This window comes from Euprymna scolopes, chromosome 3 (assembly GCF_053919585.1).
Source record: "Euprymna scolopes isolate OS-2025 chromosome 3, ASM5391958v1, whole genome shotgun sequence".
In the NCBI taxonomy this organism is placed as follows: domain Eukaryota; kingdom Metazoa; phylum Mollusca; class Cephalopoda; order Sepiida; family Sepiolidae; genus Euprymna; species Euprymna scolopes.
In genome coordinates this window covers 50,511,319-50,521,252 of record NC_136484.1, presented here as the reverse complement: position 1 = coordinate 50,521,252, position 9,934 = coordinate 50,511,319, and the positions used below count along the sequence as shown (strand labels likewise).

At 44.8% G+C, this 9,934-nt stretch overlaps 1 pseudogene; it reads left to right on the top strand.

Moving 5' to 3' along the window:
* The first annotated feature begins 3,423 nt into the window (after positions 1–3,423).
* On the top strand, positions 3,424–3,597 carry LOC145264840 (U2 spliceosomal RNA; annotated as a pseudogene).
* Positions 3,598–9,934: the final 6,337 nt, after the last annotated feature.

Genomic DNA, 9,934 nt, shown 5'->3' with positions numbered 1-9,934 from the left:
TCGACATCTCACATCCATATGACGATTCCTTATGTGATGAAACGTGGTAGAGAGATTCCCTGTAGTGCCACATATACGTTCATAACTTGCTGTATATATATATATATATATATATATATATATATATATATATATATATATATATATATATATATATATATATACTAGCTGTACCCGGCCACTCGTTGCTGTGGATCAGTTTGTTAAAATAGGACACATTCCTCAAGAAAAATTGCATTTTGTATTGTTTATTTACTTTTATTATATTTTGCAATTTTTTTTATCAAGAAAAGTTGGCGTTTTTTTCACAAAAAAAGTTACATTTTTTACCATAAATTGTTAGGTGAAAGTTTTTTTGTTTTTTGTTTTTTTTTCAAAGAAACTTGCACTTTTTTTAAAGAAAGTTGGCAGTAAACGTTTCTTTTTGAAAACGGAATTTTTATTATAAAAAGAACAAACGAATGCTTTATACGAACACTGTAAATAGTAGGTGAAAGTTGAGAAAAGTTTGATATTCTTTTGAAGAGAATGTACAAATTATTTTTTGTCAACAGATGTTAAGAAAATAAACAGAAAAAATACTCCCATCATTAATTAATTAATTATGCAAAAAATAAATAAAATGTTGATTTAGTGTTTCAACATTTGGACAATGCTCGGTTGAATCCGGCGATTGCCAAATGAACCCTAACCATAATTGGAATCCGGGGGGGGGGGATCAAATTCTGCAAGAGTACAAATTTTTTTAATTTCGTCGATATTCAATTTTTTTGAGTGGGCTATCAGCGATTGCAAACCAACAAATTTAACCAAAATGCAAAAAATTCAACAATTAAATAATTTTTAAAAGTGCTCAGCTTCTAATACAAATCCTAGTAAATCAGTCCCCCTTATTGAAAACACTCACGGGAAGAATGAAACCAAATTATTGCTAGTATGTTTGGGAGAGGTTCTAGTTTTTTCTTTTTTTCAATATTTTAAGCAGATTTGACACTCAGCTACCAGATTTTTATGGATCGCTCGGTTTTTAATATAATGTAAGCAGATATAGATGTTTATAATTTACAATAAAACTTGCTGAGTATGCGCTGTTTTACGGTTTTTGTAAAAATGCAATGGAAACTTAAATTTCGCTCAATTTTAATCTTTTTTTTAATTGTGCCCCCCCCAAACGAATATAATCAAAAGAATAACATTCAACAATTGTACTTTATATATATATATAACACGAAATATTAAAAAAGAAAGTTATTAACGAAAGGGAAATAATTCCATTTTTAAACGGAAAAAAAAGTCAGTTTGGTATATCTTTGTGTTATTTTTTACATAAGTCCAACTTACCGTTCACATTGGAAATATCGACATTTATAGGTTGTCGGGTACGTTTACAACAAATAAACACTCCAATCTACTCATGTTAAGAACGGCTTTTGGAATAGACACCCCTAACCATGTCAGCATACCCGAAAACCTATAAAGGGTCACATGTCAAATGTGAACGATGAGTTGGACGTATGTAAGAGTGCACCGAATTTAAAAGCGAACAAAATTTAAATTTCCTTTCCATTGTTACAACAACCGTAAAGCAGAGCACTCTATGCAACTTTTCCCTAACTTAGTGTATTAATGTGATTTTTTTTAAGCAAAAATAATATTTACGTTTGGATATAAATTCCTAAACTCATTTCACACTAAATAATTTAGGTGACTGAAATAGGAATCTAATTGAATCTTTAATTTCCTGATTAGTAAAAAGACGATCCACAATCGTCGATTTGCTGCTAATATCCATTTTTTAGGTACGGGCAAAAATAAACGAAGAATAGGGGGATCTAGTTTTGAAAGCCGATTTATCATAATTTTTTTGTAGGTTTCCGACAACTTTTTGATTGTATTTGAAAGATTAAGGACTAAACTTAATTTCCCAAAGGAAAAAAATATTTGTACACGTGAAAAAAAAAAAAGTTATGAAAAATGTTTTCACGGCGAGCTTTCCAATTCCGCTAAATTTTGAAGTTAAATAAATTCATAGTAAAAATCCTTTTAGAGATAAATATTAGTTTTCTGCGTTTATTTCAAAGATAATTATTGATTTAAATATAATAAAACGCCTTGTTTGTGCTAAAAATATCGGAATTAGCTCCGCAACCGAGTGTTTTTGCCGTTCGCATAAGCACAACAAACCGTACTTTTGGAAATACGGAATATACAGATGCCCAAAATCTGAGACAGTCGAAAAGCTGTCAGAGAATGATGTCATAAAAAGAAGGAGGGGTGCAGGGTTTTTTTTTTTTTTACCCAGACGGGCATCCCCATTTCTATTGTAAATATTTGTATAAATTTTATCATTTTTTAATTTAATTATTTTTCTATGTTCCTGTTTTTAAATTAATTTTGGCGGAGTTGTACAACCATCACCCCCCTGCGAATTTCTATACTGATGTTTTTTGTTTTTTTTTAATTTTCCAATGGATTATTATTTATTGGACACTAATTAACCAGATTATGAAAAAAAATTGAAAAAAAAAAAATCATTTCAAGGGGTGCTCACTTTTTAGTCACGTTCTGGTAAATCGGTCACCCATTTTTTTTTTCTAAACACGGAAGTGTCTTCGGGAGATATAAAATGGTCTCATGGTGATGAAGCAATGTATCGGAAGGCGTACGAAATGGAAAATAATTAAACATTTCTCCAGCATGTGAAATTTATAATACTTTAAAAAATAATAAAAAAAAAGGTTTGAAAAAAAAACAAAAAAAAAACTCACCTTTCATAAAAACAGATAAATTATTGTAAAGAAACACCCACAAATTCACCTTTCATAAAAACAAAGTATTTAAAAAAAACAACAAAAAGCACCCAAAAACTCACTTTTAACTAAATAAGTTAATAAAGAACAAAAAAACTAGAAACTTTATTTTCATAAAAACAATAAAAAAAAGTAATGTTCAGTCTATTTTTTTTTCGTTGAGAAACAAATATATTTCTGACTTACAAATGCTGTAGAGGCTCATATTATTTTTACTTTCTATGGTTTTGATATACCCGTGTTTTTATTGGTTACAAAATGGGTGACTGATTTATGAGAACATTGTAACTAAAAAGTGAGCACACCTTTCAAATGTCGAAATAATGATTTCCTTTCAATGTTTTTTTTTCATAATCTGGTTAATTATTATCCAATCAATGCAGTGAAAAAATTATTATCCAATCAATGCAGTGAAAAAATTAAAAAAAACTATTAGTATAGAAATTATGCATGGGAGTGATGGTTGTACAACTCCACCTTAATTTTTAGTCACGTGCAAGCGACTCTATAAGTCACTCTGTCGGTCGGTCAGTCGGTCGGTCTGTCCGTAACACTTTTGTGCTTGGCCTTTTTGGTTAAGATCAAAGGTCTGTTATTAATAGATGCTGTTCTTAGCTTTTCTTGGCCTTTTGGCCAAGATCAATGTGTAGTATCTGTTCCGGCAGATACTGCAAGCTATGACTAGCTAGGACTAGCTATGACTAGCAAAGACCAGATGTGGGGGCAACCCCACATGCCTGACCTTTAACCAGCTCCCATTTCCCACCTCTCGGGAGCTGGTCCCCTTTTTCCCTTCCCCCTCCCTTCACTCCTCACATTAAAAATCGGCCTTGTGCCTAATTTGCTCGGTGGGGGAGCAAATAAATACCATCTGTTCCGGCAGATGCTGCACTTAAGATAATTTGTACCAGTCAATGGAGGGGAAACCCTCTATACTGGGACAATTATTATTTTTGGTAACCAGAGTGCCCCCTTTTTGCCTACTTTTAGGGGAGCTGGTTTTTACCTCACATTAAAAACGGCCTTGTGCCTAATTTGCTCTGTGGGGGAGCAAATAAATACCATCTGTTCCGGCAGATACTGCAAGCAAAGACCATATGTGGGGGCAACCTCACATATATGACCTTGGTCAATGTAGGGGCAACCCTTCATACCAATTGTCACTATCCAGCTCCCCTACTCTCCGGGGAGTTGGTCTCCATTTCCCCTTCACTCCTCACATTAAAAATCGGCCCTGTGCCTAATTCGCTCGGTGGAGGAGCAAATAAATACGTTTTTCTTGGCCTTTTGGCCAAGATCAAAGTTTAGTATCTGTTCTGATACCTACATCGTGCGAGGCAGTGCTATTCTGGCGACACATTCTCGTGCCCGGAACACCTGACCAGCTTTTTGGGTCGCGTTCTGTCCGCACCCCCACTTTGTCTGTCTTTCTCTGCTCTCCCCCCTCCCCCACGGGGGGGATCCGAGCTGATAATTTACGACCTTCCCGCGAGGGAGGGTCGGAAACACCTTCTCTCTTCCCTCCACTAACTTCCCACTCCCTCTCTCAGTACTATCTCCCCTCTTGCCGCCTTTTGGCGCCACCTCTTTTTGGCGCCAAAGTCGGCTCCCCACTTTGGACGCTGATTCCACATCACTTTTTTCAGTGAATTTTTTAAAAGAGTGACCCAAAACGGACACCCCCAGCCCGGGGGCCACCAATATGGATACCCTCAGCCAGGGGCCAACCAATATGGATACCCCCAGCCAGGGAGCTACTGCTTCCCAAAAGGACGAATCCCCAACAGGAGAAAAAGCAACTGCTGATGGGGCGTACCGCCCAGGTATGACACCATTGGACGCTCCCCAGGAGGGGGAAAATTTAACAACAGCTCCCCCCGAGGGCGACTTCCCCCAAAGGGGAGCAAAACCAAAATCGGTCGTAGCATCTCACTCCAACTACAAAAAGGAGGAGGTGCCGGACCAAAAGGACAATAAAGGGGACAGCGCTCCCCAGGAGGGCTGCTCTCCCAAAAGGGGAGCAGATCAAGAAAATGAGGGGGCATACCGCCTGGACCTCACAAACGAGGAAGGGGCAGATGGCCTCAAAGTAAACAAAAAGGATCATGCTCCCCAAGAGGCCGACTCCCCAAAACGGGAAGCTGCTCCCGAAAAAGACACTAAAAAGGGAGCCGCCGCCCAAAAATGTGACACTCCCACAAAAGGACTGACCAAGACATCTGGGGAGGCAGGAAGCGTCGCCAATAAACAGGCAGGGGCGACCTCCATAAAAGACCAAAAACGATCTAACCCCACTAAAGACCCCATACCAGCACCAACAAGAGGGTCTGCGTGGGGGAAGACCGTAGAAAAACAACTGTCCCCTCAAGAGTATAGAGACCTGTACCTGACAAAGTACAGACAATACATAGAGGGGGCAGATATAAAACCCATACCAGGGGCCTGGGAGGCGATTGAGGGCAGAGTTCTGTCCTTTGCCATTTCCGATATACCGGAAAACCACCTCCTAGGAATGAAGAAGGAAGACATGGCGGGGCTTCTCCACAAACTTAACATCCCAGTACTATACCTGTACCAGAGGAGCTTTGCTGTGTGGGACATCCTCCTACCCACCAAGGATGATGCAGAAAGACTCTCCCTCCAAGAAATAAAGCATGGGAGAGTCAAACTAACACCTGAATACCAGGGCAAGAGAAGGACTCGGGTGCAGGTATTTAATGTGCCAACCCAAATACCTGCGGAAGTATTAGGATGCCTCTTCAGCCAGTACGGTGAGGTAGAACAGGTGACCCCAGTACGGTCAAAAACTGGGACTCACCTGGGCTGCTACACAATAGCAATGAGGCTGAAGAGGGAAGGTTTTCAAGCAATACCACCGCTGCTGACATACAAAGACGCCAGCATAACGGTAGTGGTGGAGGGCCGTCGTCCACACTGTTGGTTCTGCCAAAAGCAGGGCCACATGGCTAGGAGTTGCCCCCAAAGGGTAACCCCTAATCCAACAACCCAAAAGGCGGCCACAACCCCTGAGACAACGCCCGCACCAAAACAGGCGGCAACAACCCCTGCAACTGCAACACAAACCCCAGCTCCAAGGAAAACCCAAACCACCCAGGAGGCCAAGGGGGAAGAATGGAGCACGGTAGTGAGACAAAAGCGGAAACACATAATCCCTTCTGCCACCGTCCCACCACCAGCCCAAAAATCGAGGCAGGAGCCTCTGCAAATGCAGCAACACCAACAGCCACCGCAGCCAATGCCGCGGAAACAACTGCAGCAACAACTACTGCAGCAGCAAAATCAGCAAGTGCAGCAGAAGCAGCAGCAGCAACGACACCAGCGAGAGCAGCAACAACAAAAACAGCTGCAGCAGCAAATAGAGGAGCAGACACAACCAACGGTCCCCACACCAATCGAGACGGGGATCAAGCGGAGAAAAGACTGCTCCTCTGAGGATGAATCCGCAAGTGAGAGGGAGAGGAACTCAACCTCACCTCTCCCCGGTTCATTCGAAAGAATGAAAAAGAAAAACAAAAGAAGAAAAGAGGAAGAAAAGGTGGCCCCCACTCCCTGTGAACATACACCACCCCTAACAACAAAATCCACTTCCACCCCCAAACCACACACTGCACCAACACCAGACACCGCACCAACACCAGACACCGCACCAACACGAGACACCACACCAACACCAGACACCGCACCAACACCAACACCAACACCAGACACCGCACCAACACCAAACACCGCACCAATACCAGACACCACACCAACACCAACACCAACACCAGGCACCACACAAACACCCGTCCCCACACCAAGGCAAACTGAGCCACTACCCCAAAAAGAAAATGAAAAGAATGAACCGAGGGAGAGGAGAGACTCCTCTGCCTCTTGCAGACCAAAGGTCCTTGCCCCTGAGGAACTACGTAATGTAGACCCTCTATCTGTGGCCACAGACATTTCCCATCGGCAGAGGAAAAACTTAAAACCTCTGCTCGATTACAAACAGATAGAGGGGAAAGATGTAAATATCCCCTCAAATTTCCCGGACGCCCCACTCCTAATAACCTTTGTCAGAACTCCAGAGGCCTGCAAGACCAACTTGTGGACAAGGCTGCAGGCCGCTGAAGGGGCGTTTCCGGGAATTGAACTGGTGAAAAAAAATGACCCTTCTCTTGATGAACTGTCAAAACAATGCAAGGGAAGGGTCCCCGTGTTGGTCCATCCGTCACTCTACAGGGCCATAAAATTAATTTATCCTTTGGACGTCGGCGGCATTGCGAGAGAAGGTCAGGATATGAAAAACCTGACCACCTTGAGCATGGCACATAACGTCGGCGTCCTCTCCCCAGCTGACTTCGGAGGTGAGTGTGACACACCCTAAGGTAGGTACCATGGCTTTGAATTTGGCTAGTTTGAATGCGAGGGGCTTGAGATCACCGGGCCGGGCGGCTCGCCTCCGGCACGACCTCTTGTCCCTGGGAGTGGATGTGGCTGCGATTCAGGAGACGCATTTCGTTTCCTCTGTGGACTGTCAGGTGCTGGCCCGAGACTTTGAGGTTTTCTCAGCATATGGCAGCCCGCGGGGGAAGGGAGTTTCCGTGCTGGTTAAACGTACCCTGTCGGCGACGGTCGACGTTGTCCATAGAGATGCGGTGGGTAGGCTGGTTGTGGCCGATGTTGCCGTAAAAGATTCTGTGTTTCGGGTGATTGCGGTTCATGCGCCCAGCACCGCTCGTGAGAGGGTCTCATTCTTCAGTTAGCTTGACGCGTTTTTAGATTGTCGGAAGCGGGTGGTGCTAATGGGGGATTGGAATTCCATCTTAGACCCCGACATAGATAAGGTAGGAGGCGGAGCTAGAGGATCGGAGAGGTGCAAGTCCAGCCTGGCTGATCTGATGGCTAGATGCGGTCTGGTCGACAGGTTTCGGTTCGAGCATCCAGGGCGGGAGATGTGGACGTGGATCAATAGTGTTTCCTCCTATCCAAATACCTATTTGGACAGGATGTTAGTTAGGAGAGGCGAAGTAGACTTCTTATCTTGTCCCACGTTCACTTGGCTAGGCCAGACGGACCATAAATTAGTTATGGCCCGGCTGAAGCTAGGAAATAGGCCTAAGTTAGCGGGGTACTGGAAGTTAAACACCTCCCTTCTGGAGATACAAGACTTCCAAGATCAGTTAAGAGAATTGATTAAAAAGGCACTAGTGGGGGCGGTTACCGGGAGTAAGTGGTGGTTAGGTCTCAAAGCCAAGATCAGAAGCTTCTCCGTCAAGTATGCCCAGCGCCTCGCACTAGATAAGGCCAAGACGAAGAAGAAGCTAGAGCAGAAACTAGCCCAGGCTACGGGGGAGGGTGATAGGGTTAGTCAGGAACTAGCTAAGCAGGACCTTCTACGCGAGACTAGCGAGCGTTACGAAGGCCAACTAGTTAGAGCTAGGCTTAGAAAGATAGGCAACGAAGCAGTCAATTCTGATGCAGACGTGCGCCGTGAGGTTTCTAGGCGTGGCTCGGACAAATACATTGCAAAAATCAAACATCCGAATGGACGCACCCTGGAATCGACTCGGGAGATCTGCGAGGGGTTTCGAGAACATTTCGAGGAGCGTTTTACGCAGCAGCCCGATCTTCCGGTCCTTGAGTTTAGCGACTATTTGGCCGACTCTCCCCGCCTCGAGGCGGCTAGAGCGGCTGGTTACGAGGGCCGGGTGACGGAGCAGGAGGTCTTTACTGCGCTGAAGCAGGTCAGCTGTGACAGATCGCCAGGACTTAATGGTCTGCCATACGAACTGTACTTGAGGCTGTCGCCCATGTTTCTGCCTCTTCTGACGGATATGTTCAACCATTGGTTTGCTCAGGGATCCATCCCAGGGCAGGTGACCAAGGGAGTGATCACATTGCTGAAGAAAGGTGACGGGCATGGAGGGGAAGAGTTAGACGACTACAGGCCCATAACTCTGCTAAACACAGAGTTGAAGATTTTGGCCAAGGTCCTGTCGAATCGGCTGCAGGTTGTTATCGACGAGTTGGTTGAACCGGAACAGAACTACGCTGTGAAGGGGAGATCGATTCAGAACAACTTGCACCTGATCCGCATGATCCTAGAGGGGGGAATAGATGACGACACGGAAGCCGCGCTGATAAACTTAGATCAGTCCAAAGCTTTCGATAGGGTCGACCATCGTTTCCTGGCATCTGTCTTAGAGGCCGCCGGTTTTAAACTGGACTTTTGCAAGTGGATCTCCATAATGTATCAACAGCCCATGGCTGTCGTGCAAGTCAACGGAAAGCGCTCGAAACCCTTTGTTATCTCTCGGTCGGTTCGTCAGGGTTGTCCGCTGTCGCCCCTGCTTTATGTCCTGGCTTTGGAGCCTCTTCTCCGCAAGCTGAGACATGGGGAAGCAAATTCGGCCCTGCGCGGAATGGCTCTGCCTGGCGGCTCAGCTGCCAAGGTATCCGCGTTCGCCGATGATGTCACGATCTTCGTGTCGGGCTTCAGAGACATTGAGGTCGTGTCGGAGGCACTCACACAGTACGAAAGAATTACAGGGGCCAAGATAAACCGCAACAAGTCGATAGGACTGCGGTTGGGCGCATGGAGTGGCAACGCAAACCTCCCTGCGCCCTTCAGCTGGACAGATGGCCCAGTCCGGATCCTCGGCGTGTGGTTCGGACCGGGTCTCCAGCTTGACAAGAATTGGTTGGAGGTACGGTCAAAGGTGGAGGCTGCAGTCAATTCGTGGCTTCCTAGGAAACTTTCCTTAAAGGGTAGAGCTGAGGCGTGCGCCACTTACGTCTTTCCTCTCATCCTTTACCGACTGGCCGTACTTCCCCTGCCTCCACAACACCTAAAAGCTCTTGTCGAACTCGTGTCCTCGCTCCTTTGGGACAGAGGAAGACACTGGGTGAGCAGACAGGTCTGTATTCAACGTCCGTGTGAGGGAGGCTTGGGAATGCTGGACTTGAAGTGTCATCGAGATGCTGAGAGGCTGGCCTTCCTGAGCCACTATATGCAGGATGACCAACCGTGGCACCCCGTGGTTACTGCCGCCTTCCCCGACCTCGTTCTCGACCCTTCCATCGAAAGCCGTCGCAGGCCGCGGGGAGAATCTGCCTACATG